The sequence below is a fragment of the Lepidochelys kempii genome, chromosome 5, assembly GCF_965140265.1.
Source record: "Lepidochelys kempii isolate rLepKem1 chromosome 5, rLepKem1.hap2, whole genome shotgun sequence".
Classification (NCBI taxonomy): domain Eukaryota; kingdom Metazoa; phylum Chordata; order Testudines; family Cheloniidae; genus Lepidochelys; species Lepidochelys kempii.
In genome coordinates, this window is record NC_133260.1 from 17,159,496 (window position 1) to 17,181,767 (window position 22,272).

The window sequence follows — 22,272 nt, forward strand, 5'->3', positions numbered from 1 at the left end:
GAGATGGCACCCACCCATAAAGCTCAGGTCTGAGCTATGGATCAAGAAACCCAGATGTGAACTTTCTGGGCCTATTTCTATTCTTAAATTGGTCTTACATCAGTGTAGCTGCTGTGCCTTCATTGGAGTGACTCCATTTATACCATATCTCTATGATGGGCCTACTCCAAAACTCTATATCTAAACACTTAAAAATGGGGGATAGAAATCTGGATCCAAATCTGAAGTTTCCCATATTCCAGGGTGCTTGATTTGGCCCATTATAGAGATGGGTTGGTGCTGTGAACTCTCATTCAAATCACCACTTAGGGCTTTGGTTTAGGCTCATCCATCCATAGCTGGAATATGGCTTGCAGAACAACTGTACTTGTCTTGTTAGTTAGGGGTGTGTTGCTATCAGACTTAATCTTACAGGATGGTTATTAAAAACCACCAGCCAGCCCTCCAGAGCGCACTGTACGCTGGGTCCAGACCAGAGGTATATTCCCCAAACTGGGGGTTCTGCTTCCATTGTGGACAGGGCCTAAAAATGAACCGACAAGCACTCCATTAAAACATCTGGGGAAACTGTTCTTTGATTATGTAAGACATTAAGGGTGTGTATGAAATGGGCCAGATACTCAGCTGGTGCAAGTATGCATGGCTCCTTTAGATCTGGTACCCAACATTTTACAGTACCTCTCTCTACACAGCTTTGATCTTACTTCAGACTGATGGGATCCACCAATATTGCCACTTCTTCCCAATGTGGTCAGAAGAGACCAATGTCAGGTTGGTAGCATGACATTTTACCTCCCTGAATTAAAAACCAAACCAAACCCACCTACCATTTAAAGGCAGAATTGATTTCTGTACCTTTGAGTCTCACAGGGCTTACCTTTTGTTCTTTTTTTAAGTATTCTCCTGAGTATTCCAGACCACCCTTCACAGCAGCTGGCTTTGTTTTCTGCTCTCCTGATCAGTTTTTGGCAAATGGAAGAACTACAAAATAATGTACAGCCTTTGTAAGATGCTAAAACCTCTTGGAGCAACATCTTCTTGTCTTTAATAATCCTTCACCCTCTCACAAAAGCTGTGTCTACACAGGGCTTTGTTTGCTCTGGTGTGGCTCTACACTCATTGCAATACCCCAGGATAGATATTCTGGGCCAGTGTAACATGGATCTTGCACCAAGATGGCTTACCCTTGTTTGAAACTACAGTGATGGAGTTATACCACGGCCAAATCCCTCTGTTTAGTTAAGGCCAAAGGCTATTTCCCGCCTCCATGATAAAAGCAGGAAATATTAGAACTATAATACTGTTTATACAACAAAACTCTGCCATAAAGGAGATCCTGGTAGTTTACACAGCTGTAATTGGGTTTCCCAAGTGGTAGATTTTAATTTTACAGGAGCAAGGTGCTCCAACCTTTCATTTACAGAAAGGCCTAGAAATTCCCATTCTCTTTTCATAGCTTATAAAAGTATCCAATGAGAATGAGAAAAAGAAAAAGCATTAAGGACCCCAGAGAAATATCCTTTATTCAGTCTGGGATCCTGGATATTCTGTCTTTTAGTGACATTATCAATTCCTGGGGACTATATTCTCCCCTTGCTAGGGGAGGGACTTGATGTAATTGAATATTTCTTATCTTTAACTGCTATGATCCTAAGAACCTTTTACAAGCTCAGCTGAAGCTTTGAGAATGACTGATCCTAAGTCACTCTCCAACTTGTAAGACTGGGCTTTTCTTGAAAGATACTCTTCTTGAAAGAGTAGTTAATATTATGACATGTTTTGGTGCCCTTTATATAAGCTCTTTTTACTGAATTGCATGCCAGTGACAGGTGTAAGACTGACACCTGTGGAGAATGAATTCCTTCATTTAGGCACAGAACAGCAATACACGTTTCCAAACACTATCCCCCCAAACCCATGGAAGGGCCAGTAATTTGCCACTTCTGAGGCTGTGGCTACCTGTCTGAGAATTGGTCTGAGGCCACCAAAGTCTTAGCCAAATGCTCAATGCGTGTCAACTTCCAGTCACTACCAATCTGAGGTGGTGCTGTGGAGGTGAAAGGCTGGGTATCTAACTAGTCATGTGACCTGTCCAGAACCCATCTTCATTTTAAAGCTGTCTGACTCCCTTTTGGTGACTGGTTAGGATTGTAGGCTCTTTGAGGCAAGGACTTTTTTTTGTTCTGTTTGTACAGCACCTAGCGCAATGGGATCCTGGTCCATGACTAGGGCGTGTAGGTGCCACAAATAATACAAATTAATAATGATAAAGCCCTAAGCCAAAGATGAACTATCAAAACAGACATTTAATAAAATCTTTTGGGGGGCTTTGGCTACATCAGTTAGAGATATGACCAGCTTTTATTGCAGTGTCAGCACCAATGGTTTAAAAATAAAAAGCACGTTACTGATTGCAACAATTCCCTTTGAATGCAAGGTTGCACAGTGGGGATGATCCTCTGAGAAACACTAACTTTTCAGGTGCATTAGAAACAGGTTTCCTTTGTTTGTATCATCCATGTGCTTTCAGGCTTCTGCACTGACGGCATCTTTGGTGTCAGAGGAAGCCTGACCATTCCATGAGACTCTAGTGCAGCAGTGCTGGGAGTTATGTAGTAATCTGCTCTTTAGTAAGTCCATATCGCAAGTTAGAGGGACATGTTACCCTCGCTGGCTAACCAGCGAGAGTATCTCGGTTCATGCAGGCACAGCAAAGCAAGAAAACAAAGGTTTCATTTCCTGGTGAATTTTAGCCTTTTCAGTTATGGCCTCCTTTCCTTTGTCTCTAGCAGATTTAGCTGTGTTAACCCTGAAGACCCAAGCCCAGTGCTGCTAGTAGTGATTTAATGGGGACAGTTGTGTGGGATTTCTTTAGCTCAGTAATTCCGATAACTCATGGCATCATCATCACTAAACATTGCAGTCTCTGGCCACATTTAACTCGCTAACAACACTAACCTGAATCTACACCTATGCCTGAGACTCCCACTGATGTTTTTATTTCACAAGCTCAATGCTACTTTATGGCAGCATCCCCCATAGTAGAGAATCCACTCAGCCACCTCCAGCCTGATCCACCTGCCATCACAACAATGGAAGGCCCTGTGCTGCATGCTCCAGCTGATGCTTCCCAGGGTGCCTCTGCCTCTTTCATCTGACTCCTCACCTAGTACATGATGGTGTTGTGATCTCTTCAAATGATATATAGCAACTATTGGACTATGGCAGAATCCTTATTTAGAACATCCGAGTGGACAGCCAATCAGCTTGCCAGAAAAGGAGGCATTTCAAAAAAAAAAACAAAACCCTAATAGCTAATATGAAATACTGTGTAGAATTTACATACAAAAACCAACGCCACTGACTACATTTAATCAGTATTTCTTTTGATCTTTACTTGGCAGCTTCTGTGTTAACAGATGGGAACTCAGAGTGTTGCACATAATATATAGGTGAATTCCCTTTAATATTACCTAAATGCATCCATATTAAGTGAAATTTTAGTTACTACCATCCCAGTTAGGCAGCAGTATTGCAGTTTGCTATTAGGCTAATTGGATCCCGATTAAGTATCTCCTGCGTTTAATATAATTATGATAATGATGCATGTTCTTTAAACATAAGATCCAAGATCCTTTGAGCACCTAATAGCAGGGGCAGATTTGGGTTCAACTGCTGGCTTGACCACTGACTTGCAGTACAAAGTTAGCAAGTCATTTAACTCTCTGTGCCTCATTTTCTCCATTGGGAGAACAGAGACATCCCTGCTTATCCATCTTTGTAAATCTGTTTCCAATCTCTGGACGAAGAATGCTGGGCAAATGGTATTGGTTTATAAATTGGATTGGTTTATTATGTTTTACAGACTATAACTAGAAACATAATATGATTATGTCAGAAAAGGAACATCACCTTATTCTTTCCTAAGCATGTGGGAGGAAGAAAATACATTAGAATACGGAGAACCTCACATCTACTTGCTGCAGGAAGGTCAGAGACTAAGGAGCACATTTTCTGAGGAGCCTTCTCCTGGAAAAAAACAAACAAACAAACAACAAAAAACCAATCACGTCTGTTTGCTCCCATTTGGTCACACAAAATCCTCACTTGTGCATGCAAGCTGGAATTTGGGTGCAAAAGATGGTTCAGTGTTAGCCAAGATGATCAGGGATGCAACCCCATGCTCTGGGTGTCTCTAGCTGCCAGAAGCTGGGAGTGGACAACAGGGGATGGATCTATTGATGATTGTCTATTCTGTTTTCCAACAGTGACCTGTGCCAGATGTTTCAAAGGGAATGAACAGAATACTGGGCTAGATGGGTACATTGGGTAGACCAATGTGGCCATTTTTAAGAACAGGGACACTTGGCTCTTTTTTTGTAGACCCAGTTTAGCAGTCTTTGGCTGACAGAGTCTGCAATGTTTAAAATAAGGGCTTGTCTATACTTAAGTGCCACAGCGTTCAGTGAAGATACTTCCTCCCATCAGTGTAGGTAATCCACCTCCCCGAGAGGCAGTAGCTAGGTCGACTGGGCAATTCTCCCCTTGACCTAGCGCTGTCTACACTGAGTTAGGTCAGTTCAGCTGTGTTGCTCAAGGGTGTGGATTTCTCACACACCTGAGTGACATACTGTAGTTATAAGGACCTAGTTTCCTAGTGTAGACCTGGCCTAAGTAAAGAGCACCTTTCAGGGCCTTTTGTATGACTTAGCGGAATGGGGTCAGTAACAGGTGGTATCGATACATGAGATTATCACTGTGTCCTAGGTCATTTGTTCAATACTGACCTATGTGGCCTAGTCCTGCGCTGGTAAGTCTCTCTCAAGCCTCCGCATGCCTGCTCACACATCTACAGGCTGGTCTACGCTGCCATTTTACATCGGCAGAGCTACGTCTGTCTGCCAGAGATGTGAAAAAGCCACATCTCTGAGAGTCATAGCTATGCCAACCTAACCCCCAGCATAGACAGCTCTTCATGTTGCCATTCTCTGTGCGCATGAGAGAGTGGGAGATGGTGAATGCAAACTAGAACTCTGAGCAATTAGTGTCAAGAGTTAGACTGGCTTTAGGCTCTGATCTCCTCAGGGTGTTGGTGAGGGGGACTGGGTCTTCTTTTCTCTTTGGAGAGTATCTAGCACATTATTGGCTCTAACAAACCTAATAACTCTCTTGCCTGCATCTTTGTCAAGACATCAGCAACTTTGACTCAGAGCAAGCTGTACATTTGCAGAGCGAGAGCCCAAACCCGTAGCTCTGACATGAGTAGCCCATTGAGTTCAGAGGGGCTCCTCACATGAGGTGAGACTATAGGGTCCTTGTTCCACATTAGTCATGTTCTGTTTTGAGGCTTCTGCTCTGTGCTTGCTGGGCTCCCATGGGAGACTGGCAGTCGCTCCTTTTAACCTCAGTTAAAAACAAACAACCCACTACAGGAGTCCCAAGAATTCGCTCACTATCCTCTGACTGGGTGTGATTTGCCTTCCTCATATCAGTTACTCTGGCTCCTTAAGCTTGTTTAACTTGCGTGGGTGACATGTACTTCACAGATAATACCAAAAATTGGCCTTAGCAACGTAAGTGTAATATTTTTCCTCAAGAATTAACTGAACATTTCCCCCCCCAGCCCCACCCCCAGCGGGTTAGTTACATACAGGCTGACCTTTGAGCATCAGTAATGCCCCTTTCCTTTTAAAAGTGCAGTTTAAAAACTAATTGTGCATTAAGCTAGTGTGGCACTGTTAGAGGGGTCACTCATTGGCCAGCATGCCCCCTCCTGGCCAAGCATGCTGTAACTTCTTTGGATTTGGCCCTCCCTGTTAATGGTCACACCAAGTCTTTTCATGACTCAGCCCTCTGGCCCAATTGCTTATGGCCCCTCTGCTTCCAGGGTAAGAGTCCAATAAAGCAGAAATCTAATGACTGTCCCAGGCCTTCATCCCCAAGCTGGGCTCAGTAGTTCTCATCCCCATCAGAGTCATGTGTTTTTGCTTCCCTGCGGGGAATTAGACTATCCCTCTCCTCTGGGGTCCAGCCCAGGGACCCTGTAATTAAACAGCTAGAGTCTGCTTCCGTAGACTCACTGCTGTTTTCCTGGCCCACTTCCTGCCTTCAGCCTGACACTGAACCCCCTCAGGTTTGGTGGCAGCATGCAGCCACTTTCAGAGTGAGCCTCTTCCAGCTTTGGGGGGAGGTCTCCCCCCTCAGACCTCCTCCTCACCTCTGGAAGCTCTCTTTCTAGGAGCAGCACTGCATCTCCCAGCTAGGGAAATAACTTTTCTGCCCATTTAACCACATAGTAGCAGCCATTAAAGGGGTTATACACCCCACCACTGGCATACAGGTTTGAGTTCCCTTTAACAGCCCTTCTGTCAGCATTCCCAGGATACGGCAAGGCTGTTGCATGATTTGGTAATGGGGTTACAATCCAATCCAGACATCTGTACGGCAAGGCTGAATCATGTAGGGCAACTGAAGGCTGGGCAGCTTCCACTTTTTTTTTTTTTTTTAATATATTGCAGTAGCACCTGGGAGCCCTGTTCCTGGACCAGGACCCTGTTGTGCTAGGAACTGTACAAATACAAAACACCAAACAAAATGATAGTCCCTGCCCCAGTGAGATTACAATCTAAGCATCAGGCAAAAGACAACTGATAGATACAGGCATATGTACGGGGAGCACAACGAAGCAGGGAGACAACATTGGGCCTGCAGGATAGGCTGTGGCCTCAGCACACTGGCTGCCTAACCTGACAGCAGCCACTGGAGTGAGTGGATACTGATCTCTGTCATGTGAGAGGGGTGCCAACCTTTTGTAACCCTGACCCAGGTCAAGTGGCTGGGGGCAGTAAATAGAGAACTCTTATCAGCACTCCTGCCTGTAATGAAGGTGTGACAAGTCTGCACACATGCCAAACAAATAAATTCTGGTCCCTGGGCAGAGGGCTGGCTTAAGGATTTAGGACAGGGTTAGTAAAACGGGACACCCTCCAAGCAAATGCAACAGCTATTATAAGCCCAATAGTATGAGGTGTCGAATGCTCTCAGCTTCTGTTGTCTTTGCAGGATCAGACCCCATGCAAGCAGAATAGTTCACAATGTCAGATTTTGATCTCAGTTACACAAGGGAAAAAAAATCTGGATTTTAACACTATTCAGTTTAATGGAGTGACTCCAGATTTACTCCTATGTAACAGTTCTGAATTTGGACCTAAGGTATTAAAACTGAGTTGTTACTGAAAGAAGGAATGTTGAGCAGGACAATGGCATTAACCCCTATGCTCTTCCAAAAATGGTCCAACAAAAGACATGGATTTATATGATACCTAGTTATTGTACAGCACTCTTCATTGGAGGATCTCAAAGCACTTTATAAAGGAGGTCAGCATCACTATCCCCACTTTACAGATAGGGAAACTGAGGCAGAGGTAAGCCAACTCATCCAGCAGGCCAGTGGCAGAGCTGGGAAAGGAATCCTGATCTCCTGAGTCCCAGTGCTGTGCTCTATCCACTAGGCAACACTGCCTCCCCCAACAAGTGTCTCTGAATAATCTCCTTCATACAAATTGTATTGTTATATTTAATTCTGTATTTCACAATGTTAAATAATGGATACTAGCAGAATGTAAATGAAATTAAGAGGTATAGGCAAGGTGGTGAAAGATACTCTTCTGCTGAAGATGAGATGGAAAGTCAATGAAGCAGAGAAATAGAAGCATAAGCAAAAGTGGCTAGTTTGTGTGATAGGACATCTAGTGGGCTAGGCTTTGGTGAGGTGAGGGAGTAGAGCGAGAGTGGCAAGGGCCATGAGAGAGGCTGGATCAGGCTGGTTATTGGTGCACTTTATAAACAAAGAAATATAAAGTCCATGGAGAGTATTGGAAATAAAGGAGCAATGTTAAACTGGATCATGAAATGCATAGTGAACCAGTGGAGTTGCCTGAGTATGGGGTGAGAGGTTTAATCTCTCATTTTAAGGGAAGTTACCGTTAGCAATTCAACATGGCAATGCCACCCATGGATACATTTCTGGGTCCAGGTGTAGAATTTGAACTCATGATCTCTGGAACCATGAAGATGGTACCAAAACGATGGGATGAACTTTACTCCTGTGTGCAGGTCCATGTGTTCTACAGTAGGTGAACACTCGGAATGAGTATACTCCCTCAGTACAGGAAGGCAAGTATTCACCACCATTCTTGGTCTGAAGGGATCAGTATCATGAACCAGCTGGCAGAAACACCAACTGGAGGAGGGGAGGAATTAAACAGGATCAAGTATGTTGAGTCAGGACTTGCTCTACTCTTAATGGCCAGAAACCCTACCTATCTTAGCACCCACTACTAATTACAAAAATCCTAAAAAAAAAGTTGGGATAATCCACGTGGATTATCCCAATGAAAGACTATATCCTATTTATACAGCTATACTTAATCCTGCCTCAGAGCACTGGGATGGACTAGGTGACTGCTTGACGTCCCTTCCAGCCCCACTTTTTTATTATATCTGGATCCTATTGTCTCCCCCCCCCCATTTTGATACCTAAGATACTGTAAAAGCTGGTTGCCTTCTCCCTCTGCTTTAATTCCAATTAGTTCCTCTTTGCCTGCAATTGTAAAATTAATATTTTCTGTCCCATGTGTGAGGCATAATGGGAGTTATCGGCTGTTAGCATATGCTTGAACTATTGCACCTGCTGCTAACAAAGATTCAGTGGGCTTAATTTGTTAAAGATGGGAAGGAGGGGGAAGGGAAAGAATAACTGCAGAGTGGCTCTTCTCTCCACTGGAATGATTTATCCTTCTTGACTCAATATGAAAAAGCTCATTCAGAGCTAACAGGGAAAGCTAACACGTGACGAAAAGAGGGCAATAAAAGAAAAATACTTCGCATCTGCACTCTGTCACTGGAAAGGGAGCTGCATGATGATGAACAGCCTCTAAAGGGGCATCCGAGGCCCTAGCCGTAGTAGGTCTTGCTGCAGTGTTTTGAAACTAGTGCTACTGCAACTACAAGATGTGCTTAACAAACCCTGCTGACTGCGACTCGGCCAGGGACTGATCAACTCCTGAGCGGCAGGACCTAGTTCCAATGCTGCAGTGCCCCAGGGAGCCTGCAGGTGAGGGGCCTCACGCCCCTGGATCTGAGGGAAACTATGCATGTAGGTCATAACCCAGCAGAGCATTTGAGCACCTGCTTGGGTTCCTTTGACGTCGGCTGCCGAATCAGGGCTGTGAAGAAGAATCACAGTTCTTACTTAAAGTAAGAAGAAGGCTTCTAGCCTCTTTGCGATGCTGGCCCTGAACATGTAAGTTATCTCTAGAGAGGAAAGCAGCCAGGTTTCATTTCTGAACAGGAGGATGGCTGGGAGCTAAAATCTCCCCCACTCCACTGGTTTGTAAAATGTTTCCAGTCAAGCACTCTATTATTACATGAATTTCTGTGTCAGCTATCTGGGCACTTTTTAAATTACTAGTGTCGAACTCATTACTTTCTAAAGTGATTTCAGATACCTGGAGGATGAAAGATGCTAGAGAAAGCTATGATGTATTCTCCCTGTCTCCTGACGGGAGTGTCTCAAACTATGTGCAATATGTGTTTTAGGTTCATTTTGAGCCTATTGGAAAGCAGCTTTGCAAAACAATTGCACATTTAAAAAGGTATTTTTCCAGAGGAATGTACAGTTCATGAGAGGTTAATTAGCAGTGGTAGGAAATGAAGTTCTCCATTTACTCATAGCACTGGTAGCAATAGTGCAGGTATAGTACTCTGTACTCTCTCATCACTGTGCTTCAGTCCTAAACTGGAGGCCCCACCTTTAGGAGTTAGAGGAGTAGTTCAGTTTAGATTAACAGTCCATTTCTGGTGTGTCTGCCGACACCTCCAATAAGTGTCAAATTGGATCTTGTGAACAACCTAAGCCACCAAATGGCCACCCACTGAACACCACTGTTGGTCGCTAATGACGGAGCTCTGCCTTCTTCACCAACAGAAGTTGGTCACCCACCTTGTGGGTAACAGTCACATGTAAATTATAATAAACGTCACAAATCTGCAGCCACCCAGGACTTCATGATTATCACACTGCCACACACCTCAGACACTCAGAGCTTTGTGACAGAAGTAGGAGCAGAATTTGCATTCTCCTGCATCAAAGTAGAGGCCCCAAAAACCTGAGCTAACGGAGACTCTCCACCAGTTTTAAAAGGCCTGTGGGATTCAGAAATGCTCTGCAGTTCTATCTAGCAGGGAGCAGTGGAACACAGACATTTGCCAGTTCATTTATGTACTTAGCAATTTACATTTTCAAAGCCTTAACTAATTCTTACCACACTCCTGCAAGGTAGGTCTGTAGGTAAATACTATATCCCCATTTTCAGATAACAAGATCTGAGAAGCAAACTGATTTCCTAAGGCTACTCAGCAGCTGAAACAAGATTATGACTCAGCAGTTCAAGTCCCAATTGCATGCTCATTTCTCCTATTAGTTCCCTGCAGTTCAAGTCCCAATTGCATGCTCATTTCTCCTATTAGTTCCCTACATTCTCACTTTATAATGCACTCTCTTTACAGCTGCAGATGTTGGCACATTTTAGCTTGTTCAAGGATTTGACAGGATGTGTGTATGTCTAACGAGCATTTTGTTTTCCAGTTTTAGCACAGGAGCTCTGACCCTGTGTTTATTTTGATGGCACCTCACAATACCTTTTGCATTTTTGACAGCTATGGTTCTACAATTCTTGCACCTAGCATAGGGGAGTAATTTTTTCCCCCTCCTGTACTTTCTGGCTAGATGAAGGACTTTGAAATGTGCTAGTAAGGCAAACCACACATGGCTTCCTAGCTGTTCACAGAGTAGTCATTACCCAGCAGTACTCCAAGAGCTGATTTGGAAAAAATCAAATTATTGCAAGCAAAAGATTAGACCATAGGTGGGTCTAGGTGCCAAGGAGCTAGTGCTCCACCCTGTCGTGTGGAAGGCTCTCTAAAGAAGGGATTTCCCCTCTGTGATCCAGCCATCTAGAAAAGGTGTCTGCTCTACCCTCATAGGCACTCTGACAAGTGCAGAGCTCTTCTAGCTCTACAATGGCTACAGGAACCCCCAGGGCTAAGTGTATTCTGGGTCAGGCCAGCACAAAGGGGACAGGTCAATGATGAGATGACATATCAGGGCAGTCTTGGGTCTTGCCTTGGCAATTCCCTGCTGCCACAAGAGCTGGGTGAAGGCAGTAGGGGACACAAGTTAGGACACCCCACAGGCTGCTCTAAGTTGCTCCAGGAGTTCAGTCCAAGCCTGCCAACCCCAGGACAGAGGTGACACAAACACTTGTTCTTGGTCCTTGTGCCAGGCTCTGCAGCAGTGCAGGGATCAGTTCCCCCGGCAGCCTGCTCTCTCCTTCTAGACTTGCACTGGGTGGGAAGCTGGGACCATGGGATTGTGGCCAAATGCTGTGCCCCACATCACACAAACAGTGACCCCTGGGAGAACGGAGCCTGGAATACTGTTGCCTAGCAGGAGTGCAGGTAAAGGGGTTGCCTAGCAGGAGTGCGCTGGGGGAAGCCAAGAAACTGATGCTGAAAATTAAACATACTTGGGCATACTAGTGATTTTGGAGTCATGAAATCCAGTCCAATCTTACAGCTTAGCTGAAAACATTTCATGCTGACATAACCCTCAAGACAGCACAGAGGGCCAGGTTCAGTATATCTAGGTTTGGGGCACCAAAGCCAGGGTGTGCACCTGAGTGCCCACACAAACCCTGGTAGAGCAGAGGCAAGAGCAGGGCCAAGAAGGGCTGGAGCAGCCACTGTAGAGCCTAGGATCAGGTTGGGGGAACAGGGTGTGGGACCCCAGGGGCTGGAGCAAGCCCAGGAGCAGCTAGGAACCCCTGGGACACTCCTCAGCTTGGAGTTTCTCTCTTCACTCCCCCACCATCCCTCCAAGGGAACTGCCACCCCCTGTCTAGGATCCGTTGGGACAAATAACTAAACTGACGTTCGCCCCATCCAGAAACACTGGAAAATTAAACATAGCTTCTTGAGGTGCCATTTACAGGTAGAACTCTTCACACACCCACCCACCCCCAGCCCAGCACTCAGACCATACATGAGCAGGGAGATCTTTGTTAGGGGAAGGGGAAGAGTCATAATCTTGGGGGGGAAAAAAAACCAAAACACAAAAAACAGTGTGCATGCATATATATATATATATACACACACACACAAAGAGTAAAATAACCCCTGCACCCCAGTAACTTTGGGGATCAATGGTCCATCCAAGTCCGTTCCCACCAACTGGTGGGAATGCCCCTTTGTCACATCACCTAACCCACTCATCACCTAACCCAGCAGTAAACCAAGTGCCTCTTTGTAGGCCTATCTCCATTCCCAAGGGAGGTGCTTGGCCCTATCACCCATCCCAACTTAGTTATTTAGATTTAAAGTGCTGGGTAGGCAGGGTCCCATTAGAGTCCACTGAGCTCTGCAGCTATCTTCTGCATTGCCTCTTGCTGCAAAGTTCTTAGTCTGTGTGGTCTCTCCCTATTAATGCCTCACAGGACGGGAGCCAAAAACATGTTAGATGCTTGAGCAAAGACCCAAATGTTTGGAAAAGGCTTCTCCACCACACCTACTACCTCCCAAAATCCATAGTCAGAACCAGCATGGTGACTCCCAAAGGTCACTAAAGGAATGGTGGGTAGGTAGCCTGGGCAAATACAGCTCTGGCATAGGTTTTCTTTTTGTCACCTCTAGATGGGAGTAGAGAGCTGTTTCATCTCTGGAGCTTCTGGCCATAGGGTTTATTTGATCCAAGATAGATGCAGGATACCGGTGCAAAAGAAGCACAGAGAGATCTGTTTCCTTCTACCCCAACCAAGAAACTTTACTAGCTGTGAGAGTCCTTTCAGGCCTTCATCATAGACCACACCCACCCCAAGTCTCCTTTACCACCACATTTCAGTATATTCATTTAGGGTGACCAGACAGAAAATGTGAAAAATCAGGACAGGGGGTATAGGAGCCTATATAAGAAAAAGGCTCAAAAATCAGGACTGTCCCTATAAAATTGGGACATCTAGTCACCCTATATTCATTCAGCAGGCCACAGCCTATAGTGTTATTTTCATGTACTTACATTCTACAGCCAGCTTCCATATTTGCCTCTGGTGAAAGGGCTCCCCAATACCAGCTGCAGGCATTTCATCCTCTGCCTTCCTTCAGGCTCCTTCCTGTCAGTTTATATAATCCCATCTGCTGAGATTGCTTCCCCTTCACTGAGCCCTACAGCTATAGTTCTACTCAGCTAATTGACCCCCTCTGTCAACTACCTGTCTTCCAGCTAGGTCCCAATTAATATATACTGCTGGGTGCTGAGTTTGTTCCTGACTCAGCACACACTGTTACACAGCACAAGACAAACAGTATTATCCCTCACTGATATTAACTCCCTCTGCGTCTGCCTCATTGTGGAGCTTCTGCCTGAGACCTTCCCCAGCACCTCCTGCTACAGAGTGAAGGAAACAGTATACCTATTAGCACAGGATGCTCTAGTGTCTAAATAATCACTGCTACCCAGGGACCTTCAGAAGTAAATTAGCTGACAACTTAAGGGTGGTTCTTGTTTATAAGGTAACATCCAAATCCTGGGATAAACACTCTCTCTGAGGCTGAAGATCTAGCTGTTGGTTAGCTCTCAGGATAAGGTTATTATTACTGAGTTTAATGGGGAACATTGTCAAGTTACTGGTATAGTAAAGTATGTCAGTTTCTTAGAATCTGAATTTTTTCCTCAATGCATGAAATGAGTTGCTTAGGTGGACATGTTTGTTGTGGGCATACCGATGGTGAGATCTGAAAGCAGCAGTAAGTTACTATAACCAGATCTTGGGTAATAAATACCTTAGCCTTCAGTCTAGGAGTTTGTTTAGAGTGGGACATGCTTTTGTTTGTTTGTTTGTTTGTTTTACATCCCAGAGTTATAAAATGTAAATAATATCCAAAACACAATTGCTCTTCATTTAATACCTTTCCTCTTGCAATTGGACTTTTGATACTATCATGATGAATGCTTCAGAAAAGCTATATTTATTGAGCTGTTACATAAAAGATTTTCTACAGACTATCTCTTGTAGCTTGATCGCTGTATCCAGGGAAACTTTCCTTCCTACAGTCCTACCGCTATAAACTTGCCTGCCTGGAACCCAATAGGACTGAAAACTTGCCTGCAATTGTAGTCAATTGTACCACGGACACTTTCCGACTTTGTGGCTGTAGCAGTTATGAGAAGGCATTAAATATGATCCTACTTTGGCTTTGTAGTTGTCTTCTAAGAACTTTAGGAAAGGACTTGCTTTGGAATGGTTCCTGTGCTTCAGATATTGCATCCATTCTAGGGTTATGAATTCTAATTCACTTTGGTAGTTTGCAGTTACTTGTTTTGAATGTTGTATTGATCTTAATAATGTGGCCTTAGGAGGATTTTGTCAAATTAATTGAGCAGGCAAAAATAGTGAAGGAGAAACTTATTTCTTTGTCACCCATGAGATGGTTATAAATCTCTTTCTGCAAGTGTAAAGGAGAAGTTAACCTGATTTAGCTCTAGAGAGGGTCTCTCACAGCAAGCTTTAAAAATAAAAGATGTTACTGGTTGCACCATTCAGGCAGAGCCTTGAAGATTGAATGGTGTGAAGCTGCCCCACACTGGAGGATGTGGCAAGGGTATGTTCCGTTTAATAGCCATCTGACCAGTATGGAAGACAATGGCCCTAACTTCACCTTGCTCCTTTTGGGAGGCTGGCCTCTGTTTCTGCTGTCTGCATCCCTTCCTTCTGGAATGTCCATGCAAAGGCCTAAACTCTTGACCTAAATGTATTTCCCATGTTTCCTTTGCAACTATCCATCCCTCTCTTCTTGTCATGTCCTGTATCTCCTTTCACTCACACTCTATGCATGGAGCAGACCCCTGCAACCCTATATGCCTCCTTCCACCCTCTTCTTTTGGCCATCATTGGCCTCTGCACCTATGCCATCTACTTCTGCCATTGTGCCTAGCATTATCATCCTAAAAGGGAGTGGGGATGAAAATATTCAGAGCAAGACACATGCATGCTCAACCTGACAAAACAAACCCATGATCTTTATTTGTTCCAACCTCCCACCTGCCACCAGAAGAAAGAGGATGATCTTGTGGCTAAAGCACACGGATGGACGTTTGGAGGTGTGGGTTCTACTGTCTGCACTGAAACAAACTACCGCAGGACCTGCATCAGACCACCTATGTTTTGCAACTTTTGGCATCTAATGAAAAATGGCCAGAGCTCCGATCACTCAGCCCCTCTGATACTCAGGCCATTATATGTGTAGGTGCCCAAATGTAGACTTATTTGGCACCTTAGTTGGGAATATTGACCACAGTGACTTGATGAGTTTGTCCCTTGCTGCACAAATGGCTCTGAATGGCATCACAAGGTATCAAGCAGAGCTAAGGTGTTACATCATCACCTGACCACATCTGAGAAAAACAAGTGACATTCACTTTGCGCTCAGGTGTAAGTGGTGATTTTCTCCATCTTCCCTCATAACTATCTGCAAGTAGCAAAAGCACCCTCCACTTATGCTTTTTAGCTATTTACTGTTTTAATTAAGCCTGGGATGCCTTGCTGTGTGGTTTGTCACTGTGTGTGAAGGGCACATTATACACTGGGGGCTTTTCCTGCTGTGACAGGGTTTTGCAGCATAACAGAACACTCTTTTATATGGGACTCAGGAGACTTCACTTAAAATCTGTTCCAGGCTGGCACTTTCATCGTTGATGTATGGATAGTGGCTGCACTTCAGGACTTTTCCTCTCCTTCTTTTTATCTGGTGGTTGTTCTTTTCTTGCTTTTGATTCCCCATCTACTATTCATTTTTTAAAAAGTAATCCAATCCATTACTTCTCTGATTCTCTTTCCCATGACCCTCCCCCCCACATCCTGTGAACTTTGGCTTCAGAAGTATCTTATAACCATTTTCATTGTTTTTTAGTATGCTAATAATAACTTATTATACTAGGAGAAGATAGGTAAATTACCACAGGTTGCTGCATGTGTTTTATACATATTTAATCCTCGTCAGCATAGGCCTGAACACTTCCACGATATTTATCAATTTAACTTCACATCACATGAGTGAAGTAGGGAAGTATTATTATTACCCCATTTTATAGATGGGGAACTCAAGCACAGAGATTGAAGTACAGACCGTGCAATCCTTGCTCAAAGGTGGTGAACACTTGCTCAAGTTGGTGGAATCACATGTGTGAGTTAGGGTGCATAATACAACCTTAAATGATTTACCCAAGGTCACAGGGGAAGTCAGAAGTGCAGCTAGTAATCAAGTCCAGGTCTCCTGAGTCCCAGTCACTATGATAACCATGAGACCACCTAGTTCTGTGTGAGTTCCAGGTTCCTGGCTGGACTTTCCAACTACCAAAGAGGCTATCTGCAAAGAATAGTTCCTGGTGTTTATACTGAGTCCAATGCATGCTCAGATAGGATTTGGGGAGTTTAGAGAGGGCAGTATGAATGATCTTGCAGACATGATCAATAAAGCTCATTAGCTACTCTATGATCTTCATTGTTGAGTCTCGGTACTTTAATTTAAGAAATGCCCAGTCACTAGAGTCACATCAATAGAAAGTCAGGAGATCCTGTCTTTTCGTCTGGGACTCAGAGCACACACCGAAGCCAGCATCCTTGCATTGCTTCACTGCTCAGACGCTGTTCAAAATACAGGAAAGAATTGAGAGTTGCATAAAATACCACTTATGCTTTAAGCAAGGAATAGCTGCTTATCTGCTTTGGGAAATAGGGACCTTAAGATGAAAAGTTTGTTTAGAAGAAACTGTCAAGCATGAAAGCTTTCAAAAACCATTTTCTTGTGAAATTTGTTATGATTTTTCTACATAGCTCTGTCATTGATTTCATAGAATCATAGAATATCAGGGTTGGAAGGGACCTCAGGAGGTCATCTAGTCCAACCCCCTGCTGAAAGCAGGGCCAATCCCCAACTAAATCATCCCAGCCAGGGCTTTGTCAAGCCTGACCTTAAAAATATCTAAGGAAGGAGATTCCACCACCTCCCTAGGTAACGCATTCCAGTGTTTCACCACCCTCCTAGTGAAAAAGTTTTTCCTAATATCCAACCTAAACCTCCCCCACTGCAACTTGAGACCATTGCTCCTTGTTCTGTCATCAGCTACCACTGAGAACAGTCTAGATCCATCCTCTTTGGAACCCCCTTTCAGTAGTTGAAAGCAGCTATCAAATCCCCCCTCATTCTTCTCTTCCGCAGACTAAACAATCCCAGTTCCCTCAGCCTCTCCTCATAAGTCATGAGTTCCAGTCCCCTAATCATTTTTGTTGCCCTCCACTGGACGTTTTCCAATTTTTCCACATCCGTCTTGTAGTGTGGGCCCCAAACTGGACACAGTACTCCAGATGAGGCCTCACCAATGTCGAATAGAGGGGAACGATCACGTCTCTCGATCTGCTGGCAATGCCCCTACGTATAAATCCCAAAATGCCATTGGCCTTCTTGGCAACAAGGGCACACTGTTGACTCAATTTCCAGCATTCACTTGGTACCATTTACCCTAAGCAGCCATCTTCTACCATATTAAATTCCCTCTATTACAGGAAACAACTTCCCTACTATACAAATGACATGAATACACAAGACCAAATAAACATTCAAAATGGGGCGGGCAATGTATTTCTTCTCTGGAAACCTGGGAGACTAAGAGTAAGGGTGCACATAAGATATATATATAGTATCAATCTATATAAAAAAACTCAAGAAGTGTGGTTTTGAAATTTCTCACACTTCAAGCTTGAAAAGTGAGCTGGTCACTTTGTGAGGTCTCTTTCTAAGGGTTTTAATCCCAAATTGATACACAATAATTCTCCAAGAGGTTAGCAGCTCTAGGGCAATATTGTACCTCAGTTCAACTCCCATTAACATCATTGGGCTGATGATAGCAGTAGACTGAATTCTGCTGTTCCATTTGAGTAATTCCCATTGGTTTCAGAGGAATCTCCTATAGAGAGACTCACCCCCACAAAGGAATGCACCTGTGGAAACCAGGAGGTACTATATGCATATGTAAAATGTGAACAATGTATTGCAGTGGAAAAAGTGTATAACTGATAAAGTATGCTCAGCCCAAAGCTTGATCCAGCTGTGCGGGACAAATGTACAATGTAGCTGTATGTTGAAAAACAAAGCTGAATGGAAGAGACCTATAAAATGCAATAGGGTTGACATCCTTCCTGGTCTATTCCAACCCTACTTATCGTCTCTTATACGCTATCGGGATGTCAATTCCCACTTCCGCTCACACCGATTGCCTATCTGTCATATGTTTCAACAAATACCATCCCTTTGCCATCTCCTACGGAAGGAAAGAGGTCCCTGTAAACATCTGCACAGCCACCTCATTGTCCTCCTTCAACTCCCTTGGCTTTACTGTCTACAAAAAACCCTCAACAATGGTTAGGCAGCTGCTGTATTGTGTTCACTGCTTCATACTTTCTTTGTAATTGTCTCCTTGTCTCTTTGTGTTTCTTCTGTTTGTTACATCTATTTGTTGTCTCATCTCATGTAAACTCTGGAACGGGGACTGTCTATTCGTACAGTACTTAGCACGTGTCTCTCATCCCTAATTTGGGCCCCTTAATGTTGCTGTCTGAAATTAATAAACCACCACCACAACAGGGTTATGTAGAAATTACTCCAAAAACTCTACATATTAAATACCATATCCTTTCTGTATGTATTTTTAAAAGCATCCTATGGAATTCTATAACAAGAATAATAATGTCTATAGAATGATTCAGAAAATCTATTAAAAAGTTTGTCTATTAAATGCAATGGGATTTTTTCCTTAAGGAAATGCTTAAATGAGCTCTCTAATGCATGGGCAGAAAGAGACACACATCTAAAAAAACAATTATGATACTTTGCACTTACATACTGCAGCATTTTAGATAGCTCTCAAACTAATTTAAAAGCTGGGTGAGCAAGTACTACTATCTCCATTAGAGCTGAGTGAATAATTGATATTTTGGCTTGCTGGCTGAACTGAAAAATCTGAAACACATTGTTTCTGATGCTGAGCTCTCAAGAATGAAGGACGTCACAAAGCAATGGCTACTTTTGAATATTTGTCATAAATCAAGTCACACGGCTAATCAATGGCAGAGTTCAAACTAGAACCCAGCCTTCCTAATCTCAAGTTTGGTGCTTGGTTTATTGGATCACAACTGCCTACGTAGTCCAACATACATGCAATGGAGGGCAGGAATGAACCTTAAACAGGGAAAATGGAAGCACCCTGAGTTATCATTTGAAGTCAATTAGTTAATGTTTGGAAAGAGAATTGCAAGTTTTAGTATTAAAGTGAAAAAGCGAGAGCATTGTGATCATCGGTGAAGTGCTATCCAAAACTGTGACTATGCTATCTCTAAGGAAGGGGTTTGAAGCTGCTCTGTGACCTTATTAGTGTATAAATTTAACTCCATTTTCTTTGTTAAAACTACACCCACGTGTGAAAATGCTTTTCCTCAAGTATGCCACACAGATACATGCAGTAATTAAATAGACTTATTATATAACTTTTTCACATCTTCAAAAATGTGATGTATGAAACTGAGAAAACATGCTTTCAACAAGTCCATCTTTATGAGGCTTTTAACGCGTGCATACTTCGGCAAGAGTAAAGAAAATAAGCAGACCTCCTTTGGATAGTAGCTCATTTTGGACAAATATCTCAAAGGCATCATTCTTTTATATTGTGAAGTCATTGGAACAACTTTCAGTAACATCACATAGTAGCATACAGAAGAATAAGGCATGACAGTGTGGCGTGGGATGAAGGTTTCATTGGCATGAGCTTGAGATGTGCATGTTATTCATAACGGGGGAAGCCACCAATCAGTTACCCAGGTCATCAGAAGAGTTCCAGTGAAATCTTTTTTAGTTTATTAGAGAGACAAGGTGGGTGAGGTAACATTGTGACAGATTTTTGTTACCAATCTGCCTGGGGCCACAGTTGATCAGGCTGGGGCCACAGGATCTTTTTTGGGGAGGAGATGACAAGGCACACCAAGTGTCTAAATTTTAAAGTTTTATTAATGAAATAATAAAACAACAGCCGAGAGTGTTGGGAATGCTCCCACGTCACTCAGGGGAAGAAAGAAAGCGTTAATGCCCCAAGCCCTAACCCACTTTCATACTCACACACGCATGACCCAGACTGGCCAAGACTGGGTGTAACATCAGAAGAAAGGGTGTGTGTGTGGGGGGAAGGTGGACGGGAGTGCTGTCCTGGGCCCAGGTCATCCAAGGATCCGCTGTTGATCTCCAAATTGCTCCAGCTCTCAGGAGGGTTTTAAGTCCTGGTCTCCTTGTGGGGGGTGGGTGGTATTCCACTCAGGGACCTCTGCTTCTTGTGCTCTTTGGGCCAGTCCAAACCGGCTTGCTGTGGCCTCCTCGGTTTCCCAAAACATTCCGGCTCTGGAGACTTTGTTTTTTCTTCTCTTGGCCTTTGCTGTCGCTGTCTTATTTGCTCTCACTGTTTTTGCTGCTATCTCTGCAGCTCTGCTCAACTTAGTTCTTCTCTTCTCACGGCTGGGCAGCTGCTGATTTCTTGTCGAGCCCATGAGCTTGGGCTGGGGCCAGCCTCTTATCTTCACATGGAGCTAGCTGAAGTGTAGAGTTAACCCGTTCTCTGCTCTTCTTCCTCTCCCCCCTGGCTTCTCGTATTCTGCAAAGAAAACTTCCACTCTCCGCTCACACACATTTGACCTTCCCCAAAATGCTATGCGATATTTGCAACAGGGCTAGTCACATACAATGCTGATCTGCCTTCCCAGGGGAACCCCTGAGGTTATGACAATATCTTTTACTGCAGGGGTGGCCAACCTGAGCCTGAGAAGGAGCCGGAATTTACCAATGTACATTGCCAAAGAGCCACAGTAATACATCAGCAGGCCCCCCCATCAGCTCCCTCTCACACTCCCAGCGCCTCCCACCCACCAGCAGCCCCACTGATCAGCGCCTCCTCCTCCCTCCCCACAACTCCCAATCAGCTGTTTTGTGATGTGCAGGAGGCTCGGGGGGTGGGGGTGGGGAGAAGGGATAGGAGTGAGGGCATGGCAGGCTCAGGGGAGGGCAGGGGTGGAGTGGGGGCAGGGCCTGTGGCAGAGCCAGGGGTTGAGCCGTGAGCATCCCCCCAGCACATTGAAACGCTGGCGCCTGTAGCTCCAGCCCCGGAGTCGGTGCCTTTACAAGAAGCCGCATGTTAACTTCTGACGAGCCGCAGGTGGCTCTGGATCCACAGGTTGGCCACCCCTGTTTTATTGGATGAGAGAGACAAGCTTTTCAGCTACACAGAGCTCTTCTTCAGGTCTCGGAAAGGTACTCAGAGCATCACAGCTACATACAAGGTGGAAGAAATTGTTTAGCGTAAGTAATTAAGACCTATTGTAGAAAACCATTCCAGGTGTAGTGGCCAGTTAACTCCTTTGCAGTAATAGGACAAAAAAATAAGTGTGTGTGTGTGTGTGTGTGGGGGGGGGGGGATTAGTGGGTTAGAAATTTTTGTAATAAACCATAAATTCAGTGTCTTCATTAAGACCAGGATTTTTATTATCTAGCAAAGTTATGAATTTAAGCTCCCAGGCTCATCATTTGAAGGCGTTGTGTGGATTTCCTTGGAGGAATGAACAGTCACTCCATATTTGACCTATCAGTCCTTGTGGAGGAAAAAGTCCAGGATTTATGCCTTATACCTGTGGTCCTCAACCTTTTTTGGAGCATCAGTGTTTACAAATGGGTCCTGGCCAGTCCCGACCCAGTAAATAGCTTAAGTAGAAAACACACCAGTATTTTGGTCCCCAAATACTTATTACCCATTACATATAATAAATATGAATTATTAACTACAATAAATTAAAGCAGCTCAACAGTCAGAAAGTTAAAGGCAGAAATCAACATCAACAGGAACATATTAACAACAGTATAATAAATCCTAGGTTCCACTTCATGAGAAACTTGAGCTTGCTTCTCTTTGATGAGTTTATCAAAGTTTGGTCTAATCGCAGTCAGAGCAATCCGAAAGTCGTGGACAACATCCAGTCTGTTCCTGCTTTTATTCTTCAGTAGAGTCAAGGCAGAGAATCCAGTTTTGCACAAGTATGTTGTACTGAATGGCAAAATGACTCCAATAGCCTG

The 22,272-nt window shown here is 44.0% G+C and overlaps 1 long non-coding RNA gene across 1 annotated transcript; it reads right to left on the reverse strand.

The window, feature by feature from the left end:
• Positions 1-344: 344 nt before the first annotated feature.
• LOC140911146 (uncharacterized) lies at positions 345-20,664 on the reverse strand. Its single transcript, XR_012158841.1, has 3 exons — positions 20,278-20,664; positions 3,913-4,029; positions 345-981 (listed from the first exon to the last, which is right to left on the reverse strand). It is a non-coding gene; the product is annotated as an uncharacterized lncRNA (long non-coding RNA).
• Between the last annotated feature and the right edge of the window lie 1,608 nt (positions 20,665-22,272).